This window comes from Ambystoma mexicanum, chromosome 2q (assembly GCF_040938575.1).
Source record: "Ambystoma mexicanum isolate Mex_15411 chromosome 2q, UKY_AmexF1_1, whole genome shotgun sequence".
NCBI lineage: Eukaryota > Metazoa > Chordata > Amphibia > Caudata > Ambystomatidae > Ambystoma > Ambystoma mexicanum.
The window spans coordinates 851,252,175-851,277,008 of record NC_090924.1 but is presented as its reverse complement, the minus strand read 5'-3'; positions in this window follow the sequence as shown (position 1 = coordinate 851,277,008).

Below are 24,834 nucleotides of genomic sequence, written 5' to 3'. Positions count from 1 at the left end.
AAGTTTGGTGAGGATTCGTCCAGGGAGAGAGAAGTTATAAGCCACCCAAAAAGGGCTCTTCCTATGGAAACAGCAACTTAACCATAACTACACAGCCACTACCGTGGCTGTGTTATATGTATATATATATATTCAATGAAAAAACTTTGTTAAAGGGACGTTATGGTTAAGTTGCGCTACTAAAAACCTATGAAATACAGTGAAAAAACTTTGTGAAAAAACTTTGTTAAAGGGACGTTATGGTTAAGTTGCGCTACTAAAAACCTATGAAATTCAGTGAAAAAACTTTGTCAAAGGGACGTTATGGTTCCAAGTAAAACCAAAAAACCCTTGAAATTCGTCAGTTATGGTAAGCTAAGCAACCATAACTCGCGCCACCACCGTGCACTGCTAAGACTAACACCCAGGATATCAAAGATGACATCACAAATGTCATTGATGACATCACTGATGACATCACATGTGTATGTACTTTTCATTAAATATGTGTACAAGGGATTCTTATTGTAATGTTGCGAAACAAGTGTCAAGGATCATTGCAATAAATATCATACCCTAATTAGTGCATTGAACGATGCATTGAAATAAATAGCATTCTATTATGGGGTTCTTTCTAGTATACTAAGCTACTCATACAGAAACATAACATTGTGTGCAGCGTACAAGATGAAGGTATAATATTCGTAATTTTAATATTCTGAATAATGAAATGATAATTGTTTTCTTAATAGATTTTTGTGTACTGTGAAATATGTAATACGTAGCTAATAAAACACATGTATTACATAATTGCATTACTATAGACAAAACACAAAGGGCCTCATTACGACCCTGGCGGAAATCGTGGTGCAATATGCACCATGGAGCACGGCGGAAAGCTGCCGATACCGCCATGGGGGTTGGCGGATTTACCGCCCCATTCCGACCTTGGCGGGGCGGTAAATCCCCATTCCCCATTTTACCCTTCCCCATTCCCATTTTTGCCCCATAGGGCATAATGGGAGTGGGGAAGGCGTTAATTACGCCACCGTAAGATACGGTGGTGTAATTAACAACAAGGTCCCGTAGCGCCATGGATTTCTCCGCCCGGAAAAACCAGGCGGAAAACGCTCCATGGCGCTACGGGAACTCGTAGTAGGGCGGACGGGTCCGCCGCGAATACCGCTGGCGTAAACCCATTCCGCCAGGGTCGTAATGAGGCCCAAAGACACAAGAACACATACCAATATGGGAATATACAGGGAAAGTGAAGTTAGCAAAAAAGCACAAGTAGTAGCAGAAACAATTCATAACTTAACTGATTATTTTAATGCAAATAAATGATTGCTCTTTTTCAAAGCTGCTATTTACCCTATGTATATGTATCACTTGATGTGATTGGACCCACAGGGAAAGTACAGCCATAAAAAAAACAGAACTATCAGAAAGTGCTCATAAGTCTATTGATTATCTTTATGCACAAAAAGGATTGCTGTCTTTCAAGCTTGTGTCTTCCCGTATGTATATGTTTCATATGATGTGACTGGACTCTAAGGGAATTACTGTAAGAACCTACTTGAAGGATACGTCTACAAATAAAATAAAATGTTTAGTTTCTGACTGTTACTGAAGAAAACCATGTGGCCTAGATATGTCAGCAAAAGAAAAAAGAGTGAGCCAGACATGTGATGTCATCAGTGATGTCATCAATGACATTTGTGATGTCATCTTTGATGTCCTGGGTGTTAGTCTTAGCAGTGCACGGTGGTTGCACGAGTTATGGTTTTAACAGATATCTGTTAAAAGTTTAACTTTTAACAGATAAATCAATACCACTACATTATAACAAAAAATAGACAGTTAGAATACGCCAACTGTTATCTAACTACCCCAAAATTTTGCAATATCCGAACAGATAAATCAATACCACTTCATTATAACAAAAAATAGACTGTTAGAATATGTCAACAGGTATCTAACTGCTCCAAAAATCTGCAACAAGCCAATATATAGAGCATTAGACAGAAACAACAAGTGAACACTGAAAACAAACAAACAAATAGACAGTAGCATAACAAAAAAAGTTTTTTTTTTTTAATCCAACATGGATTTCTTTTTCTCCCACAGACCCAATGATTTTAGCAACAAACACAGAAACTGAGCAAATTGCACAGTACACTGGTTTGTAATCTACTAAATATGAGGGTGAAAAAAATGTTGATTATTCAATGTTATAAGTTGTTACAAAATACGAATACTAACATGATCTTTTCTTTTATCACAGAAATAAACAAGAAATACATGTACTCCAGTTACTAAACCAAAAAGTAAGTATATTATATTAAGTACAACCATCACAGCAAATCACACCCATAGTGACTTATAACTTTGCAGCCTATAAATTTGATATTGTCCATGCACCCAAGACTATAGGCCCTGCCCACAACCATCACAGCATATCACACCCATAGTGGCTTATAACTTCGTTATTTTAAAATTTGTTCTTGGATTCCAAAGTTATAAGCCACTATGGGTGTGATATGCTGCGGTGGTTGTGGCCAGGGCATAGAGTCTTGGGTGCATGGCCATATGGCCATGCTCCCAAGACTCTATGCCCTGGCCACAACCACCGCAGCATATCACACCCATAGAGTCAAACATTTTAACCATGCCATATGAACACTTTTAATATCCGTGGACATCATGAGTGTTCTTAGAACAGTTTCAACTTGCCTACGAACAGTACGGACAGACATAGCGTGCTCAGGACACCCTCATTTCGTTTATTTACGAACATCACAGGACACATGATGTGTTCTTAGAACAGATTCAACTTGCCTGGAACAAAACGAACAGGCTTACCGTCCTCAGAACACACCCATTTCATTTATTTTCGAACATTTCAGGACACCGCCAGTGTTCTTAGAACACTTTCAGCTTGCTTGCGAACAATACGTACAGGCGTAGTGTCCTCAGAACACCCCCATTTAGTTTATTTAGAACATTTTAGAACATCCTCGTTGTCCTCGGACAAAGCAAACACAACAGGGGGGTCTACTACCTAAATAAATAAAACATTTAACCCATCTCTTACTCCCCCACCCTCCCCAAACACTTTTACACACCAAGAAACTCTACTAAATAGTATTTTTCCACCAAGTTTCACTGCGCTGTCCGCGGTGAAACTTGGTGGAAAAATACTATTTAGTAGAGTCCGCGAATCCAAGATGGCGGGCGTTCCCGAAAATCTGACACGCTTCACGCTCTTCACCGTCCAATCAATGAACACGTGCATGTCTGCGGACATGACGTAAGCCGGTTGGCCAATCAGGACACTGTCCGCGGAGCGAACAGGGAAGTGGGCCTCATTACGACCCTGGCGCTAATGATTTAACGGCGCCATAAAGAGCGTCGGCGCCGTTAAACCATTAGCGCCTGATTACAAGGTCCCTTAGCAGGTTGGAGGCTTTAACGCCTGCTTTTTGCAGGTGTTAAAATCCAACCCACTAAGGGACCTTGGAGCTAATTACGGCAACCGTAATTTACGGTGCCGTAATTAGCGCCTTCCCCATCCCCATTATGCCTTATGGGGCGAAATGGGAATGGGGAAGGGCAAATGGTGTATGGGGAATTACCGCCCCGCCAACCTTGTGATGGGGGCGGTAATTCCGCCATCCACCATGCCAATAACTGGCATGGACCATGGTGCTAATAGCACCATGGTCCAGCGCCTGGGTCGTAATGAGGCCCAGTGTGTCTGCGGACCGAACATAGATATCACTCATTTTTTTTAACCTATTTTTTGCTCATTTTATAAAAATCTACTAGATGGATTTTCACCAAATATGCAAAAGCACGCTTTCGGGACCAAGCCGCTGCTCCTGGTCCAAATTTGGTGAAAATCCGTCCAGCGGTTTGGGCTGTTGGCGTGAGCAAAGTTTTTTCCCCATTCAGTCTATGGGAAAAAAAGAAGTTTTGGGACCCCCCTTATAACTTTGCCCCCCCTGGACCAAACCTCACCAAACATTAAAAAAAAACAGAGTGACCCATATACTTTTTTTGCAAAGTTTGGTGAGGATTCGTCCAGGGAGAGAGAAGTTATAAGCCACCCAAAAAGGGCTCTTCCAATGGAAACAGCAACTTAACCATAACTAGACAGCCACTAACGTAGCTGTGTAATATGTATATATATATATTCAATGAAAAAACTTTGTTAAAGGGACGTTATGGTTAAGTTGCGCTACTAAAAACCTATGCAATTCAGTGAAAAAACTTTGTGAAAAAACTTTGTTAAAGGGACGTTATGGTTAAGTTGCGCTACTAAAAACCTATGAAATTCAGTGAAAAAACTTTGTCAAAGGGACGTTATGGTTCCAAGTAAAACCAAAAAACCCTTGAAATTCGTCAGTTATGGTAAGCTAAGCAACCATAACTCACGCCACCACCGTGCACTGCTAAGACTAACACCCAGGATATCAAAGATGACATCACAAATGTCATTGATGACATCACTGATGACATCACATGTGTATGTACTTTTCATTAAATATGTGTACAAGGGATTCTTATTATAATGTTGCGAAACAAGTGTCAAGGATCATTGCAATAAATATCATACCCTAATTAGTGCATTGAACGATGCATTGATATAAATAGCATTCTATTATGGGGTTCTATATAGTATACTAAGCTACTCATACAGAAACATAACATTGTGTGCAGCATACAAGATGAAGGTATAATATTCGTAATTTTAATATGTTGAATAATGAAATGATAATTGTTTTCTTAATAGATTTTTGTGTACTGTGAAATATGTAATACGTAGCTAATAAAACACATGCATTACATAATTGCATTACTATAGACAAAACACAAAGACACAAGAACACATACCAATATGGGAATATACAGGGAAAGTGAAGTTAGCAAAAAAGCACAAGTAGTAGCAGAAACAATTCATAACTTAACTGATTATTTTCATGCAAATAAATGATTGCTCTGTTTCAAAGCTGCTATTTACCCTATGTATATGTATCACTTGATGTGATTGGACCCACAGGGAAAGTACAGCCATAAAAAAAAACAGAACTATCAGAAAGTGCTCATAAGTCTATTGATTATCTTTATGCACAAAAAGGATTGCTGTCTTTCAAGCTTGTGTCTTCCCGTATGTATATGTTTCATATGATGTGACTGGACTCTAAGGGAATTACTGTAAGAACCTACTTGAAGGATACGTCTACAAATAAAATAAAATGTTTAGTTTCTGACTGTTACTGAAGAAAACCATGTGGCCTAGATATGTCAGCAAAAGAAAAAAGAGTGAGCCAGACATGTGATGTCATCAGTGATGTCATCAATGACATTTGTGATGTCATCTTTGATGTCCTGGGTGTTAGTCTTAGCAGTGCACGGTGGTGGCGCGAGTTATGGTTGCTTAGTTTACCATAACTGGCGAATTTCAAGGGTTTTTCGGTTTTACTTGGAACCATAACGTCCCTTTAACAAAGTTTTTTCACTGAATTTCATAGGTTTTTAGTAGCGCAACTTAACCATAACGTCCCTTTAACAAAGTTTTTTCATTGAATTTCATAGGTTTTTATTAGTGCAACTTAACCATAACGTCTCTGTAACATTTATTTTTTACTAAATTTGAAAGGTTTTTATTAGTGCAACATCACCATAACATCCTTTTCAATAGATGAAGACCACTAACATCTTATGTCCTCAAAGTGGGAACGTTGGGTAGTAAAAAAAACAAAAAGATTTTCCTTCCTACACCGGGACGCCTGCGGCGTCCCGGTGTAGGAAGGAAAATCTTTTACCAAGATGGCCACCATAGAAAGGGAAGGCAAGGTGTATAAAGAACACAACAGGGCATGAGCAGGGGGTGGGGGGAACAGGGGAGACACTTGGGCATGAACTGGGGGTGAGAGGGAACAGGGTACAAACGGGGCATGAGCAGGGGGTGGAGGGGAAAGGAAGGAAACACGGGGCATGAGCGGTGGTGGGGGGAACACGAGAGAGACACAGGGCATGAGCAGCGGGTGGGGAGGAACATGAGGGAGACACTGTAACGCTCACCTGATTCTCGCAGAGGCGCCGGTCTTGACTGGGCGACTACCGTATCTTCAAAAGTGATGTGTAGCACCCGGTTGGCTCTTTGGGCTGGACCTCTGTGCACTGTATGCCTGACTCGAAGAGTAAGATGTCTGCAGATAGAAAATATGGGATTAATGAACTGGGGTTATTGGGGTGTCCCTATCTCTTTCCTTTTCTCCTCTCCTGTAGAACCCCAGAGGTTAACTCTCTCACCTTAGGTAAGTGAACGCCGAGCTCTCCATCTGCCTTGGGGCAGGGTGCTGTAACCAGTTTCTTCACTGGATAGGTAGCGCAGGCCTCTTGACTTCAGAGGACTGCTGTCCGTCGTTTACTTCACGAACGGTGAGTTCCGAGTATTTCAAATGTCTTTAAAAGTCTTTTGTAATGCAGTCTCTTATTTTGCAGGGTTCCGGCGATGGCGGTTGACTGGCTGAAGTGAGTTGAGGATGGACCCGTATGCGGAATAGAAGCGCCTGGAAGCGCGTAAGTAAGCGCTTGTTGCTTGCTTCACGATGCGCACTAACTGTCCTTTTATTTTGCAGGTACCAGTTCGGAGCTGCTGAAGGATGCCGGAATGCCCACTGAGTTCGGCGTGGATGGAGTAATGGCACGTGAGTATTTAACGTTACCCAATGTCTTTAAACGCACCTTCTTTTGTCTTACAGATGCGGGATGCAGTGCGATGACCTCCGGAGCGCGTGAAGAGTAGGTAAGCCTTTGTCTTTCAGATGCAGGAATGCTGCGCGAGGCGTTGATGACAGCCGATGGACCAGGTAAGAGATGCGCTGTCACTGAAGACCGTAGTGCTAACCTGTTCTTTCTTGTCTTTATAGATGTTGCTGAAGACTGGATTCAGGATGGTGAGCCTTTTTCCTTTAGGCCCAGGATCAGATGCAGAAGACACGATGAGCGTTCTGCTGCAGAGGATGCAGAATAACGCAAAGCAAGATTCATCCATCGGGTGTGGTTTAAATAGCCTCCTGTAGTGCTTAGGTGTCGCCTTCCACAGCCACGCCTAGGTAAGAAAAGAGTTCCTGCTTTCCAGAAGAGTTCCAGTGTTCTGAACCTAGGGAGTGGCTCCTGCCCCACCCAACAGGAAAAGTAGTCCCAAACAGAAGAGGATCAGGGGTTCAACTGGCAGGTAAGTAAGCAGCATGGTCTGCTGCAGGTAAGTCCACCCAAGCATTATGAGCCCGGCGCTTGCAGCGCTGGGACTGGGCATATTTATGAGCCTGGCGCCACTGGCGCCAGGACAGGGTCCAAAAGGTCCCAATTGGGACTGGCTGGCACTCAGAACCTGGGTTATGGGTCTGCTTCCAAGGGAGTTGGGTAAGTCCTGGCCTTTTGGAAGCAGAGATCATGACAGTACCCCCCTCAAGGCCCCTCCCAAACCGGGCTTCCCCGGGGGTTTTGGCTTGTCAGGAAATGTTTGATGAAATCTTTTGATTAGACGAGGAGCGTGGACATATTCTGCAGGTTCCCAGGATCTTTCTTGAGGGCCGTAGCCTTTCCAGTCAATTAGGTAAAATAGCTTAGATTTGGAGATCTTGGAGTCCAGGATGCTTTTGACTTCAAACTCGAGTTCTCCATCAACTAGGATAGGTTTTGGGGATTTAGTTAGTCGGGTTTGAGGTTGCACGGGTTTTAAAAGAGAGACGTGGAAGACCGGATGCATCTTCATGTGAGGGGGCAAGTCCAACTTGACCACTACTGGGTTTACTATGGTAGTGATGGAATAGGGACCAAGGTATCTTGGGTTGAATGTGCGTGGTCCTTTTAGAGGTAGATATTTGGTGGATAACCAGACTTGATCTCCTACTTGATATTGGGGGGCTTCCTTCCGATGTTGATCTGCTCCTTTCTTGTATTGTTCCTTAGCCCTTTGAAGGTGAGAAACGGCTTCCTTAAAAGCTTGGGTGATTGTAGAGTGCAGGTAGTCTACTGCTGGTGTTCCAAGATCTTGGGGTGGATCCAACTCTGAGGTTCGAGGGTGACAGCCGTATAAAAGAAAAAACGGGGTTTTCCCAGTTCCTGAGTGGACAGAGTTGTTGTAGGCATATTCGGCTATCCAAAGGATATCTTTCCAAGTTTTTTCAGTTTGTTGCAGCATGCAGCGTAAATACTGTTCCAGAGTTTGATTGGTCCTCTCGGTTTGTCCGTCGGTTTGAGGGTGGTGACTGGTCGATAATCTCACATCAATTTGAGCCGACCGACAACAACTTCGCCAAAAATGAGAAATAAATTGACTACCTCGATCCGAAATTAGCACTGAATGAAAACCGTGCAGTCGGACGATGTTTTCGAGAAATTCTCGGGCCAGAGTTGTTGCTGTTGGCAAGCCTTTGAGTGGAATGAAATGCGCCATCTTGGAGAATAAGTCCACGATTACCAGGATCGTATTGGATCCGGAGCATGGAGGTAGGTCGGTGATGAAGTCCATAGAAAGCGTATGCCAAGGGCGAGGTGGGATGTCAATAGGGCGTAAGAGGCCGGCTGGTCTTTCCTTTTGACTCTTGTTTTGGGCGCATACTCCACAGGACATTATAAAGTCTCTGATATCTTTTTTCCAAGACAGCCACCAGAAGTAGCGCTTGATCTTTTCTGAGGTTTTGGCCATACCGGGATGTCCTTCCATTAGAGACTCGTGATAACAAGAGATCACCTTTTTCTGTAAATCTGTGCTGGGCAGGTATAATCGTTCTTGGAAATACAATAAGTTGTCCTTTACTGCAAAGTCCTTTCCCTGCAGATGCCAATTCTGTATTTCTGCTGGAGTTATAAGTTGCCTGGTTTTATCCTTAATTTCCTCTATGGATTGTGTGGTTATTACACCCAGAATTCTTTGTTCGGGAATGATAGGTACAGGTTTAGGGTTGGTCAAGTGTTCCTCCACTCCCATCCGAGAAAGGGCATCAGCTTTACCGTTTTTTGTACCAGGTCGATAGGTAATTATGAAGTCAAACTCGGCAAAGAATAGTGCCCAACGGAGTTGTCTAGAGGATTGGGCTTTTGCGGTTTTCAAATATTGCAGGTTTCGGTGATCCGTAATCACAGTAACGGTGTGTCGGGCCCCCAGAAGATAATGCCGCCAAGCCTTAAAGGCAGACTTGATAGCCAGAAGTTCCTTATCAGTAATAGTGTAATTGATCTCAGGAGGCGAGAATTTGCGAGACCAGAATGCCACGGGATGTAACTGATTGGTTACTGGGTCCTTCTGTGATAGAACTGCCCCCATGGCAAGGCTCGAAGCATCAGTTTCAACGATGTAGGGGAGTTCGGGGCGAGGATGTTTTAGAATTGGTGCAGAGATAAATTTTGTCTTCAAATTCTGGAAAGCTTGTTCCGCCTCGGTAGACCATTCAAAACGTTTGTTTTTCTTTAACAAGGCGGTGATGGGCTGGACTATTCGAGAGAATTCGGGGATAAACCTGCGGTAAAAGTTGGCGAAGCCTAACATGCTTTGAACCCCTTTTACGGAGGATGGTGATGGCCATTTGAGAATTGCATCGACCTTCCTTGAATCCATACGCACTCCGCTAGGTGATAATATGAATCCCAAGAATTCAACTTCAGTCACGTTGAAAACACATTTTTCCAACTTAGCGAAAAGTCTGTGTTGACGCAACCTCTCGAGGACCATTTTCACGTGTTTCCGATGTTCAGATTCCGATGAAGAATAAACGAGGATGTCGTCAATGTAAACGACAACACATACATCTATGAGTTCTCTGAGGACATCGTTCATAAAATATTGAAAGGCGGCCGGGGCATTGCAAAGTCCGAAGGGCATGACCTGATATTCAAATAGCCCATACTTGGTGCGGAAGGCCGTTTTCCATTCATCGCCCTCTTTTACTCGAACCAAGTGGTAGGCTCCTCTAAGATCCAGCTTTGTATATATGCATGCTCTTCTGACTTGGTCCAGGAGTTCAGGGATTAAAGGTAACGGATATCTATTCTTAACGGTGATCTGGTTCAGGGTGCGGTAATCTATACAAGTTCTAAGGTCCCCTTCTTTTTTTGGAACGAAGAACAAAGCTGAAGAAGCAGGGGACTTAGAAGGACGAATAAACCCATTCGCTAGGTATTGATCCAGGTATTGTCGGAGGTGAAGGTTCTCAGGCTCGGTGAGGGCATACATTCTGCTACACGGAGGAGTAGATCCAGGTATCAGGTCTATCTGGCAGTCATAGGACCTATGAGGAGGTAGAGAGTTAGCCTGATCCTTCCGGAAAACATCTTGGAATTCTAGGTATTCGGGAGGTAACTGGGGAGTCTCCAAAGAAATTGCTGCTAGAGCAACACCAGGTGGAGGGTGACAAGTAGAGACACATTCTGGGAACTGAACCGTTCTTGCTCGCCAATCGATCCGAGGATTGTGTTTCTCTAACCAAGGTATCCCTAGAATAATCTGGAACTGAGGGGCCTTGATCACATCGAACACGATCTTCTCATGGTGTCCATCTTGACTTACTAGCGTCACTTCTTGAGTGGTATGCGTTACTGGTCCGGAGGCTATCTCCGTACCATCCACCGTAGTAATGACGTCCTTTACAGCCTTGGGACAAAGAGTTAGATTCATCCTCAAAACCATTTCATGATCCACATAATTGCCGATGGCACCGCTGTCGACGTAAGCTTCAATCGCATGTAATCGATCCGGATGATCAGGGCTAATGAGGACCATAGGTATCACGAAATGCGAGGTCACGGAACTGGTTTTAACGCTCGGCAAGAGGACTTCTATTCTTGTCGGGCGAGGTCGTTTCCCTGCTCAGAGTTTGTGACCTTGGTAACTGCAGCTCCTACCGCCTTCTTGGCTGGTTTCACCGGACAGTCTCGAAGAAAGTGCCCTGAGTTTCCGCAATAGAGGCATAATTGCAACTGTTTTCTCCTTTCCCGCTCCTTTTGTGTTAGTGGTCCTTTCAGGCCCCCTATTTGCATGGGTTCCCCGGAGTCTACTCCTTTGGAAGGAGTTGGTGGTTTGGAAAATACTCGAGCATCAAACTTGGAACGATCGGCCTTCCTGTTCTGCAGTCTGTGATCTATTTGAACGACTAAGTCTATATAGTCCGAACAGTCTTGTGGGGGATTCACTACTTGGGCTAAAACGTCTTTGAGCTCTCCACGTAGACCTCTATAAAACAGCGTAATCCTTTTGTCCTCAGGCCATTGAGTTTCCACTATTAGTCTGTTGAAAGATGCAATATAAGCCAAAAGGTCTTGATTACCCTGTCGCAACGAAAGAAGCTCATTGTCCAAGGCCTGCCCCTGTGAATGTCTTGCGAACAGTTTTTCCATACTAAGCTGAAAGGCTTGAAAATCATGGAGAACCGGATCATCTTGATTAACTAGAGGGATCGACCAGTCTGCCGCATTGCCACTAAGGTACGAAAGCACAAAAGCTACTTTAGCTTGATCAGTTGGAAAGGCTGCTGGCCGGCATAAAAAATGCAACCGGCACTGATTGATAAATACTGCAAACCTCTTTGGGTCACCAGAAAATCGTTCGGGCGGAGCCAGAGGTACATTCCCAGGTAGGTTGATCTGCACTGGATTCATAGGGGATGTTGAAGGAAGATTTGCCCCTGATGCGGGTAACGGGGTCTGTCCGGCTTGTGACTGTAGCAATTGTCTAGCAAGATCGTCTGTTCGCTCCTTGGAAATAATTAGTTCCCTTCTTAGAGCATTCGTTTCCTGACGAGCTGCATGCACTTCTGCCCTTAGTTCCCCAAGTAACCGGGCTAGGTGGTCGGTATCCGAGGTTTCCATAGCGCCTGGGCGAGAGTTTTGCGGTGGGCTTTGCGTTCTGTAACGCTCAGCTGATTCTCGCAGAGGCGCCGGTCTTGACTGGGTGACTACCGTATCTTCAAAAGTGATGTGTAGCACCCGGTTGGCTCTTTGGGCTGGACCTCTGTGCACTGTATGCCTGACTCGAAGAGTAAGATGTCTGCAGATAGAAAATATGGGATTAATGAACTGGGGTTATTGGGGTGTCCCTATCTCTTTCCTTTTCTCCTCTCCTGTAGAACCCCAAAGGTTAACTCTCTCACCTTAGGTAAGTGAACGCCGAGCTCTCCATCTGCCTCGGGGCAGGGTGCTGTAACCAGTTTCTTCACTGGATAGGTAGCGCAGGCCTCTTGACTTCAGAGGACTGCTGTCCGTCGTTTACTTCACGAACGGTGAGTTCCGAGTATTTCAAATGTCTTTAAAAGTCTTTTGTAATGCAGTCTCTTATTTTGCAGGGTTCCGGCGATGGCGGTTGACTGGCTGAAGTGAGTTGAGGATGGACCCGTATGCGGAATAGAAGCGCCTGGAAGCGCGTAAGTAAGCGCTTGTTGCTTGCTTCACGATGCGCACTAACTGTCCTTTTATTTTGCAGGTACCAGTTCGGAGCTGCTGAAGGATGCCGGAATGCCCACTGAGTTCGGCGTGGATGGAGTAATGGCACGTGAGTATTTAACGTTACCCAATGTCTTTAAACGCACCTTCTTTTGTCTTACAGATGCGGGATGCAGCGCCGAAGGCCTCCGGAGCGCGTGAAGAGTAGGTAAGCCTTTGTCTTTCAGATGCAGGAATGCTGCGCGAGGCGTTGATGACAGCCGATGGACCAGGTAAGAGATGCGCTGTCACTGAAGACCGTAGTGCTAACCTGTTCTTTCTTGTCTTTATAGATGTTGCTGAAGACTGGATTCAGGATGGTAAGCCTTTTTCCTTTAGGCCCAGGATCAGATGCAGAAGACACGATGAGCGTTCTGCTGCAGAGGATGCAGAATAACGCAAAGCAAGATTCATCCATCGGGTGTGGTTTAAATAGCCTCCTGTAGTGCTTAGGTATCTCCTTCCACAGCCACGCCTAGGTAAGAAAAGAGTTCCTGCTTTCCAGAAGATTTCCAGTGTTCTGAACCTAGGGAGTGGCTCCTGCCCCACCCAACAGGAAAAGTAGTCCCAAACAGAAGAGGATCAGGGGTTCAACTGGCAGGTAAGTAAGCAGCATGGTCTGCTGCAGGTAAGTCCACCCAAGCATTATGAGCCCGGCGCTTGCAGCGTTGGGACTGGGCATATTTATGAGCCTGGCCCCACTCGTGCCAGGACAGGGTCCAAAAGGTCCCAATTGGGACTGGCTGGCACTCGGAACCTGGGTTATGGGTCTGCTTCCAAGGGAGTTGGGTAAGTCCTGGCCTTTTGGAAGCAGAGATCATGACAGACACGGGGTATGAGCGGGGGTGGGGAGGAACACGAGGGAGACAAGGGGCATGAGCGGTGGGTACAGGGCACACACGGGACATGAGCGTGGTTGGGGGGGAAAGGAGAGAGACAAGGGGCATGAGCGGGGGGTGGGGGGAACACGAGGGAGACACGGGGCATGAGCGGGGGGCTGGGGGGTAACACGACGGAAACACGGGGCATGAGCGGGGGGTGGGGGGAACACAAGGGAGACAGGGGGCATGAGCGGGGGGTGGGGGGCAACAGGAGACAGACACGGGGCATGAGCGGGGGGTGGGGCCAACAGGAGAGAGACACGGGGCATGAGCAGGGGGGTGGGGAGAACAGGAGACAGACACGGGGCATGAGCGGGGGGTGGGGAGAACAGGAGACAGACACGGGGCATCAGCGGGGGATCGGGAGAACAGGAGACAGATACGGGGCATGAGCGGGGGTGGGGAGAACAGGAGACAGACACGGGGCATGAGTGGGGGGGTGGGGGGCAACAGGAGACAGACACGGGGCATGAGCGTGGGGGTAGGGGGCAACAGGAGAGAGACACGGGGCATGAGCGTGGAGGTGGGGGGTACAGGAGACAGACACGGGGCATGGGTGGGGGCAACAGGAGACAGACACGGGGCATGAGCGGGGGGTGGGGGGAACAGGAGATAGACACGGGGCATGAGCGGGGGGTGGGGGGAACAGAAGACAGACACGAGGCATGAGTGGGGGAGTGGGGGGCAACAGGAGAGAGACACGGGGCATGAGCGGGGGGTGGGGGGTACAGGAGACAGACACGGGGCATGAGCAGTGGGTGGGGGCAACAGGAGAGAGACACGGGGCATGAGCGGGGGGTGGGGGGGTACAGGAGACAGACACGGGGCATGAGTGGGGGGTGGGGGGCAACAGGAGAGAGACACGGGACATGAGCGGGTGGGGAACAGGAGACAGACACGGGGCATGAGCGGGGGGCAACAGGAGACAGACACGGGGCATGAGCGGGGGGTGGGGGGTACAGGAGACAGACACGGGGCATGAGCGGGGGGTGGGGGGTACAGGAGACAGACACGGGCATGAGCGGGGGGTGGGGGGGAAAAGGAGAGAGTCACAGGGCATGAGCGGGGGTGGAGGGAAAAGGAGACAGACACGGGGCATGAGCGGGGGTGGGGGAACAACAGAGACAGACACAGGGCATGAGCGGGGGGTGGGGGGCAACAGGAGACAGACACGGGGCAAGAGCGGGGGTGGGGGGCAACAGGAGACAGACACGGGGCTTGAGCGGGGGGTGGGGGGAACAGGAGACAGACGCGGAGCATGAGCGGGTGGGGAACAGGAGACATACACGGGGCATGAGCGGGGGGCAACAGGAGACAGACACGGGGCATGAGCGGGGGGTGGGGGGCAACAGGAGACAGACACGGGGCATGAGCGGGGGGTGGGGGGCAACTGGAGAGACACGGGGCATGAGTGGGGGGTGGGGGGCAACAGGAGAGACACGGGGCATGAGCGGGGGGTGGGGGGAACAGGAGACAGACACGGGGCATGAGCGAGGGGTGAGGGGAACAGGAGACAGACACGGGGCATGAGCGGGGGGTGGGGGGACGAACCAGACACGGGGCATGAGCGGGGGGTGGGGAGAACAGACACGGGGCATGAGTGGGGATGTGGGGGGCAACAGGAGACAGACACGGGGCATGAGCGGGGGGTGAGAGGAACCGGAGACAGACACGGGGCATGAGCGGAGGGTGGGGAGAACAGGAGATAGACACAGGGCATGAGCGGGGGGGGTGGGGGCAACAAGAGAGAGACACGGGGCATGAGCGGGTGGGGGAACAGGAGACAGACACGGGGCATGAGCAGGTGGGGGGAACAGGAGACCGACACGGGGCATGAGCGGGGGGTGGGGGGAACAGGAGACAGACACGGGGCATGAGCGAGGGGTGAGGGGAACAGGAGACAGACACGGGGCATGAGCGGGGGGTGGGGGGACGAACCAGACACGGGGCATGAGCGGGGGGTGGGGAGAACAGACACGGGGCATGAGTGGGGATGTGGGGGGCAACAGGAGACAGACACGGGGCATGAGCGGGGGGTGAGAGGAACCGGAGACAGACACGGGGCATGAGCGGAGGGTGGGGAGAACAGGAGATAGACACAGGGCATGAGCGGGGGGGGTGGGGGCAACAAGAGAGAGACACGGGGCATGAGCGGGTGGGGGAACAGGAGACAGACACGGGGCATGAGCAGGTGGGGGGAACAGGAGACCGACACGGGGCATGAGCGGGGGGTGGGGGGCAACAGGAGATAGACACGGGGCATGAGCGGGGGGTGGGGGGAACAGGAGACAGACATGGGGCATGAGCGGGGGAACAGGAGACAGACACGGCACATGAGGGGAACAGGAGACAGATACGGGGCATGAGCGGGGGGTGGGGAGAACAGGAGACAGACACGGGTCATGGGTGGGGGGAGGGAGAGAGACACAGGGGGCATGAGCGGGGGGTGGGGGGAGGGAGAGAGACACACAGGGCATGAGCGGGGGGTGGGCGGCAGTGAGAGAGACACACGGGGCATGAGCGGGGGGTGGGCGGGAGAGAGAGACACACACGGGGCATGAGCAGGGGGTGGGCGGGAGGGGGAGAGACAGACACACGGGGCATGAGCGGGGGGTGGGCGGTAGGGAGAGAGACACACGGGGCATGAGCGGGGGGTGGGCGGGAGGGAGTGAGACACACGGGGCATGAGCAGGGGGTGGGGGAAGGGGAGAGAGACACACGGGGCATGATCGGGGGGTGGGGGAGGGAGAGAGACACACGGGGCATGAGCGGGGGTTGGGGGGAGGGAGAGAGACACACGGGGCATGAGCGGGGGTGGGGGGAGGATCGAGAGACACACGGGGCATGAGCGGGAGGGGGAGAGACACACGGGACATGAGCGGGGGGTGGGCACGAGGGGGAGAGACACGCAGGGCATGAGCGGGGGTGGGCGGAAGGGGGAAAGAGACACGGGGCAAGAGTGGGGATGGGCGGGAGGGGGAAAGAGACACAGGGCAAGAGCAGGGGTGGGCGGGAGGGGGAAAGAGACACGGGGCAAGAGCGGGGGTGGGTGGGAGGGGGAAAGAGACACGGGACAAGAGCGGGGGTGGGCAGGAGGGGGAAAGACACATGGGGAGAGAGCGGGGGTGGGCAGGAGGTTGAAAGACACACGGGGCAAGAGCGGGGGTGGGAGGAAGGGAGACAGACACACGAGGCAAGAGCGGGGGTGGGGGGTAGGGAGAGAGACACACGAGGCATGAGCGGGGGTGGGGGGAAGGGGCGAGATACACGGGCATGAGCGGGGTTGAAGGGGAGGGGGAGAGACACATGGGGCATGAGCGGGGGGTGGGCAGGAGGGGGAGAGACACACGGGGCATGAGCGGGGGGTAGGCGGGAGGGGGAGAGACACACGGGGCATGAGCTGGGGTGGGGGGGAGGGAGAGAGACACACGGGGCATGAGCGGGGGGTGGGGGGAAGGGGAGAGACACACGGGGCATGAGCGGGGGGTGGGCGGGAGGGGGAGAGACACACGGGGCATGAGCGGGGGTGGGCGGCGGGTGGGGAGAGACACACGGACATGAGCGGGGGGTGGGCGGCGGGTGGGGAGAGACACACGGACATGAGCGGGGGGTGGGCGGCGGGTGGGGAGAGACACACGGGACATGAGCGGGGGGTGGGCGGCGGATGGGGAGAGACACCCGGACATGAGCGGGGGGTGGGCGGCGGGTGGGGAGAGGCACACGGGCATGAGAGGGGGGTGGGCGGCGGGTGGGGAGAAACACACGGACATGAGTGGGGGGTGGGCGGCGGGTGGGGAGAGACACACGGACATGAGTGGGGGTGGGCGGCGGGTGGGGAGAGACACACGGACATGAGCAGGGGGTGGGCGGGAGGGGAGAGACACACGGACATGAGCGGAGGGTGGGAGAGACACACGGGGGTGGGAGAGACACATGGGGCATGAGCGGAGGGTGGGCGGGTGGTAGAGACGAGCGGGGCACGGGCGGGGCATGAGCGGGGCATGAGCTGGGGGTGGGCAGGAGGGAGAAAGACACACAGATATGAGCGGGGAGGAAGAAAGACACACGGACATGAGCGGGGGGTGGGCGGGAGGGGGAAAGACACACGGACATGAGCGGGGGGTGGGCGGGAGGGAGAAAGACACACGGACATGAGCGGGGGGTGGGCGGGAGGGAGAAAGACACACGGACATGAGCGGGGGGTGGGCGGGAGGGAGAAAGACACACAGTGTTCGTGTGCAGGCGGCAGATCCCGCTCCTCGGCCCTCCGCTGGCCACCGTGTGCCGGTGGCATGAGCGGGGGGCTGGAGAAAAAGGGAAGACAAAGAGCATGAGAAGGGGTGACAAGAAGGACACACGGGGCATGAGCGGGGGGTTGGGAGGTATAGGAGAGAGACACGGGCATGAGCGGGGTGGGGGACTTACTGTGCAGACGGGATACAAAGCCTCTCATGAGAGGAACAAAGATGGCGGGCGTCTCTGAAGCCAGACGCACTGTACGCTTTAACCGCATCCAATGAGAGAGCATGTCAGATGTCCGCAGACATCACGCAAGCCGCTTGCCCAATCACCGTCCTGTCCGCGGAGCGAACAGGGAAGGGTGTCCGCGAAGCGAACACAGATATCACTAATTTTTTCCACTTACATTTTTGTCATTTTTTTAAAAACTACTGGACGGATTTATACCAAATAAAGCAAAGCACGCTTTCGGGACCAAGCCGTCGCTCCTGCCGCAAATTTGGTGTAAATCCGTCCAGCGGTTTGGGCTGTAGGCGTGAGCAATGTTTTTTCCCATTATGTCTATGGGAAAAAAAAAGTTTTGGGACCCCCCTATAACTTTGCCCCCCCTGGACGAATCCTCACCAAACTTTGCAAAACAATTCACAGTGACCCAAATACTGCAAAGTTTGGTGAGGATTCATCCAGGGAGAGCGAAGTTATAAGCCGCCCAAAAAGTGCTCTTCCTATGGAAACAGCAACTTAACCATAACTACATGGCCACTACCGTGGCCATGTAATATATATATATATATATAAATATATGTATATATATATATATATACATATATATATATATATATATTACATGGCCAGCAGTAGCAGCCATGTAGTTATGGTTAAATTGCTAATCCCATAGGAAGAGCACCTTTTGGCCGGTTTATAACTTTGCTGTTTGCTCCGTGGACAGGACACTGATTGGCTAATTGACTTGCGTCATGTCCGCGGACACACAACGTGTCTGCTGATTGTTTGGCGTGAAGCGTGAGGTGCGTCAGATTTTTGGAAATGCCCGCCATCTTGGATTCACAGACATTGGCCGGTGTCCGCAGACATCGCGTTAAAAACATATTAAAAAACACAACATTGGACTGGCCACCAGGGGGAGCACGGATGGCAAGCTCCTCCGTGTGAGCTCCGTACCGAGGTCCGACAAAGTGGACTGAGCCCCCACTCTTGGACCCCCCCCTGAACCGGTGATCAACTGATTCGGATGTCTGAAGGTGCCTAGAACGTCGCAGGAGAAAACCCGACGAAAAACGAGTGTAATTTCACCAAGTTATCAGTTTTGGAAACCCAGAGGGCAATCTGCGCAACGGGGCCGGAGTGAAACGGTGCTTAGTCGCCCCACGTTCCGTCTACAACGTGGGCCAACTCACAACTTCCCGATTGCTTGATACGAATCTAGCCCGTGGCTGCACACCCACGGCTCCAGTTCGGTGGGATTCGCCAGCGTTAGACCTGACTTCTCGTTGGCCTGCTTAAGGGACATTTCAAACCTCAAATAGAAGGGGAAGAAAGAGCGCGTTAATACGCAGCTTGCACACGATCACACGTTACAGCGGAGGATCATCGCGGCCATCCGCCCTTACAGCGACATCCCTCCCCAGCTGGGAGGAAGGAGGATACCTGCCAGGGACCCACGAACGCGAGTTACGGAATATTCTGATCCCCCCCCTCCCTTACTGCGAGTTGGGGACAAAACTTGATTGGGGCGCCCCGCCAACGCAGCGAAACAGACCTTTTGCTGTGGCCTTTCCTCCTCAGAGACTCTCCCCGCACTGAGCCCGCCCGCACACCCAGACAACGTCGGAGCGCGGTCCCCGAGGTGCACCCTGCTCTGCGCTGCCCCTCAACGAAGCTGACCCCCGGCACTGAGGCACTCGCACTGGCCCTCCTTGAAAGACATCTACGCGCCGGCCGAGTACACATTAGGACCAGGCTACCCTCAACTCAGCGAATCCAGGGCTCTGTCTACCTGACACCCATGGCACTCCCACTGCCCATGGGGACCAGCGCCGACAAATTACCTGCGGGGCCCCCTGGCACGAGTCAACGCATGTGCAACATATCTGAATGAGCGCTCGGCTGCATCTTGACACAGTGACAGGCATTCATTGTCAGAAACAGCACCTATCACCTCATCCAGGCCCAAAACAGACCGCTGGAAGAACGAAGTGCTTTAGGCAGACACGGCAGCTAACCCCTCCATCACATCAGGCGGAACAACCCAGCAGCATTGGCACAACCCTCATAACATACCGTAGCCTGCCTTGAATACAGGCACTAAGAGCTCCTCAATTTGAGTCAACGGCCCTAGACTGAGGAAGGGGGACCGCAGCCCTGTGATACGCACGACCTGGCCTCGGCCAAGCCGACACAGCCTCGGCGCACGTGACTTGCTGCCCCTTGGCCCCTCGGGGCCCCCCTTGGGGACCTCCCTGACCTCACACTGAGTCGAGATACCAACGAAGCAAGTCTGTCCTGTCGTCAAGACCCCAAATGATCCCGCAGAGGGTAAGGCCCCCGACCTCAGGGCGTGTGCCTCCTCTGACTCTGGGCCCGTTTCATGAGCGTGCAACATAGACTTTCCGGACTCGCAAACACCCCATCCTCTCCGATCACTAGACACACCTCTACCATCTCACCGGAGACCTCGGAGGCGGGAGCCGGGAGCCAAGGCCACTGGCGGTAACGTCGCACCGTAAATCCCAATTGCTGTACGTCAACTTACACGAGGTACCGAAGTAGGGGGACAGCCTTGAACCTGCAGCCCTGCGCATCTTCAAAGAGGGTAGGGCTCCCAACGTAGGGGCGTGTGCCTCCTCTGAACCGGGTTTCCCCATATGGACCCACTCCACAAACTAGCCAGATTTGCTTACGACCCTTCCCCCTCATTTAGCGGATCTACAGCAATAATGTCCATGAATACATTGGAGGCGAGTGCTGCTGCCACCAAAGGAGACATTACCACACTGTTAAATGAGATAAAAAACATGGGGGCTAATCTTGGCGGCAAAATCGACAAAATTACCCAGAGAATGGACAGATTTGTGGAGCGATTGGAAAGTGTGGAGAATAACCAGGCTTCGATTGACACCCTTGAAGCGGTACGGACGTACGGATTCGTAACATTGAAAAAAGAGAGGTTGAGGCACGGCTCAAGATGGCTGATTTAGAAAACAGGGAGAGGAGGAATAACCTCTGCTTTTTTGGTATTCCAGAGCGCGAAGGTGAAACTGAAAAGGACCTCAAAGACACCATTCATGACATCATAAAAATACTCACCGCTGATGAAGAGATTGATGAGCCTAAGACCGAACGTATACATAGAGCTGGCGGACCGCCCGGCGGCCCGCGTTCCGTCCTGGCCAAATTTCACCGTTACCAAGACAAAACCAGGATTCTAGAGAAGGCCAGGTATGGAGGCCCACTCACAATGGGAGGTGCTCAAATCACGATCTTTCAAGACTTGTCTTTGCTAACATTGGCACTTAGATGCCTCTGCAGCCCCCTGACGAAATGGCTCAAAGACCAAGCCACACGGTACAGATGGGTATATCCTTTCTCGCTCCCCTTTGAGCATGGGAGCAGAAAAACAGTCCTTCGCTCTGAAGACGAAATCAAAGACTGCATCGCTGACTTCCTTGGCACGGGCCCGAAGGGCAACGAAGGAGGCGACAATGAGCAGCCCGGATCACAGTGTGAGCTACAGGGCCCCAGGCGTAAGAGAGTAAAGGGATCGAGAAAATACAGACATCCTAACAACACGCCTGACAATGATTAAGTGAGAGGAAGTGTGCACGACTCGGCCTGGCTACAGCCACAGGATAGTGTGGCGAAGCGAACTCTTCCGAGAGGACCCGGGGAACACACGTAACGTTAAACCTTTACATGTTTGTTGTCATTACTGCTGAAGTTGTATAATGTTTTTGGGGGGGAGATCGAGATGGGGGCTCACCCTTAAATTGTGATGGTATATTTGACTGGGACCGTGAGGCAACGGTCCCCACTGATGGTCCGCCAACGGACTGCACAGCGTCATCTAGTCCTTTCCGGACGCCGTCAACAGCTGCCCATGCAGCACCTCCACTTCCCAAGCTCGAACGAGCACCACCAGCAATGGCGGAACAGGAGGAAAGGGGAAAGGGGTAATAATCACTTGGGAAATGTACAAACATCACTGGGCTCACTCCAAAACATCACAGTTGCGGTGACGCTGGGCACTTGCTTATCTCTCTGGCCGCAAGAGATGAAAGATCTTTGAACACAAAACATCGATGGCATCACTTGAGAAGTCTAAGGGCAAGGGTCTCCTCAGAATTGGGACTATCAACGTGAAGGGACTGAACTCGCCTACTAAGAGATTGTTGGTTCACAGAGAATTCCGCAGATCTGACATAGACATTCTTCTCATCCAAGAGACGAAATTTGCAAGGGGGGAGGAGCGGAGAGTTCTAGGGAGGCGGGGAGGCATGGAATTCTGGGGCTCTGGCCCGCTCAGGAAAGCAGGGGTCGGAATCCTCATCAAGAAGGGAATTGGATTTGAAGTGGAAAAGACTTGGCCGGATGTGAGTGGTTGAGCCCTCCTAATAGTGGGGAAAATTGCAAGAGTCCAGGTCACAATTGCTACAATATACTCACCCAACAGCGGACAGGCCGCATTCCTTAGGAAAACGATCCCCAAAATAGGACTGGAAACCGCGGGTCACCTCATTTTAGGAGGCGACTTTAACCAGTGGGTAGACCCTTCCGTAGACTGGAGGCCAGGCAATCCGGACACGAGGACCCAGCATAGAGGGGACCGTACTGAATTTGCCGCCATGATGGAACTATACGACCTACGGGACGTATGGAGGACTCTGCATCCTGATGAAAGTGGCTTCACCTTTTATTCAAATCCCCATGGCACATTTACACATATAGATTATATATTCCTCTCTCCCGACCTCACAGAGTCCACAAGCCACTCTGGAATCATCCCGATAACATGGTCAGACCATGACATGGTCTTGGCGGATGTCAATTGGACCAACCTACCTGTCGCTGGGGGATCTTGGTGCTGTAACGAGTCCCTCTGGACTGATGTGGTGTTTAAAAGCGAAATGGAGACCCAGATCGAAGAGTATTTCAAGGTGAATAACAATGGGGAGGTCTCCAAACAAGTGATTTGGGAAGCTGGGAAAGCTACTTGGAGGGGGATACTGATACGTGAAGGCTCCTCTAAAAAAAGGGAACGTAAGATCATAGAAAATAAACTGCGTAATGAAATACATCAACTGGAGGCGGAAGTAAGAGATAATGCACAGGTCGACCCCACTAAATTAGACATAGCTCACCGTAAAAGAGAAGAATTGCGACTATTGGAACATGGCCAGGTGGTGAGAAAATTGCAATTCCTTAGGCAAACATATTACGAGAGGGGGGACAAGGCCGACGCACTATTAGCTGCCAGACTAAGGGAACGGAGGGAAGAACGTAAGGTGAGAGAAATAATAGAGACCACTAATCCTATGGCGCACCCTCCCCACTCAATACCCGAGTGCTTTGCCAACTTCTACGAAAACCTATATACTTCTGAGCTGATCTCTGCCCAATCTGACATATCCTCCTACTTGCCCTCAATCACCATGCCTACAGTAACACACACAGAGGCCGAGCTCCTTGACACTCCAATAGTTGAACACGAGATATGTGACGCGATTAAACGGCTAACACTAGGGAAATCCCCGGGTGAAGACGCTTTCACGGCAGGCTTCTACAAGACCTTTAGCGACCAACTGTCACCCTTCCTTACGGAACTCTTTAATGAGATAGTGGACTCTGGGGCCGCTCCAGACTCTTTCAAGAAAGCCCTCATAACAGTCATCCCAAAGGAGGGCAAAGATCCCAAACTATGTGGGTCATACCGCCCTATCTCCCTCCTCAACCTCGACGCCAAGATCTATGCTTGAGTATTGGCCGCGAGACTGGAAACCTTGATGCCTAAGTTGATCCACCCTGACCAGGTTAGGTTTATTCTTGGCAGGCAAGGTGCAGACACCATGCGTAAAACTTTGCACCTCATCCACGCAGCACACAGCCTACCAGATGATCCGGTTCTCCTATCCATTGACGCAGAAAAAGCCTTTGATAGGGTGGAGTGGGATTTTCTGGGAGCAGTCCTCCAGAAAGTAGGGATAGGCCCCAAATTCCGCGATGGGATACGTGCAATATACGCCTCCCCCAAAGCATCGATATTCGTGAACGGGGAGTATTCCAGGTGGTTTGCACTACAGCGAGGGACCAGACAGGGATGCCCCCTCTCTGTGATCCTGTTTGCACTCTCCCTTGAACCTCTGGCCCAAAAACTCAGAGACGACCCCCAAATAGAGGGTATACGGTTGGGAGGGACGGAATATAAGGCAGCGCTGTTCGCAGACGATATCCTTCTACACGTAACCAAACCTAATAACTCTATCCCCCATGCCCTAACCCTAATAGAAGAATACGGCCAATACTCCGGCTTTAAAGTGAACAAATCGAAGTCCACACTCTTCCCCCTCCAAGGTACCCCCGACGAGAATGATGCCAAGTTCCTCTCACTTGGGCTCAACCTGGAACACACGAAATTGCAATACCTGGGTATTCAGATCACCAGAACCCTAAGCGACCTCTATGAGGCCAACTTCCCCCTTCTCCTCCGGCGATTTGAGACAGATCTCGAGAAGTGGAGTAGGCTGACGATTTCCTGGCTGGGGCGTATCAATGTCGTAAAGATGGTGTGCCTCCCCCGCTTCCTCTATCCTTTCCAGATGCTACCAATTGAGATGCCCCAAAAATTCTTCATAGATGCCCGAAAGATCATGATGCGATTTATTTGGCATAGGAAGAGACCGAGGATCGCATACGACACTCTCATACTCCCCAAGGACAGGGGAGGAGTTGGCCTCCCTGATCTAAAGACTTATTATAAAGCTGCTCAGTTGCGCGTCTTAATCCCACACCTTAGAGACCACAAACACCTACAATGGGTACAGATGGCTAATCATTACATGTCCCCCGCCACAGTAGCAGAATGGCTATGGTCACCCTACCATTGGGTCCAAAGGAAAATTAAACACCACCCCATACTGACTACCATATGGAACATATGGCGCTCGGGAAAAGGGATGTGAGAAGTCACAACCTGGCCATCCCCGCTCAGTCACTTGTGGTCTCCTGGCATAAA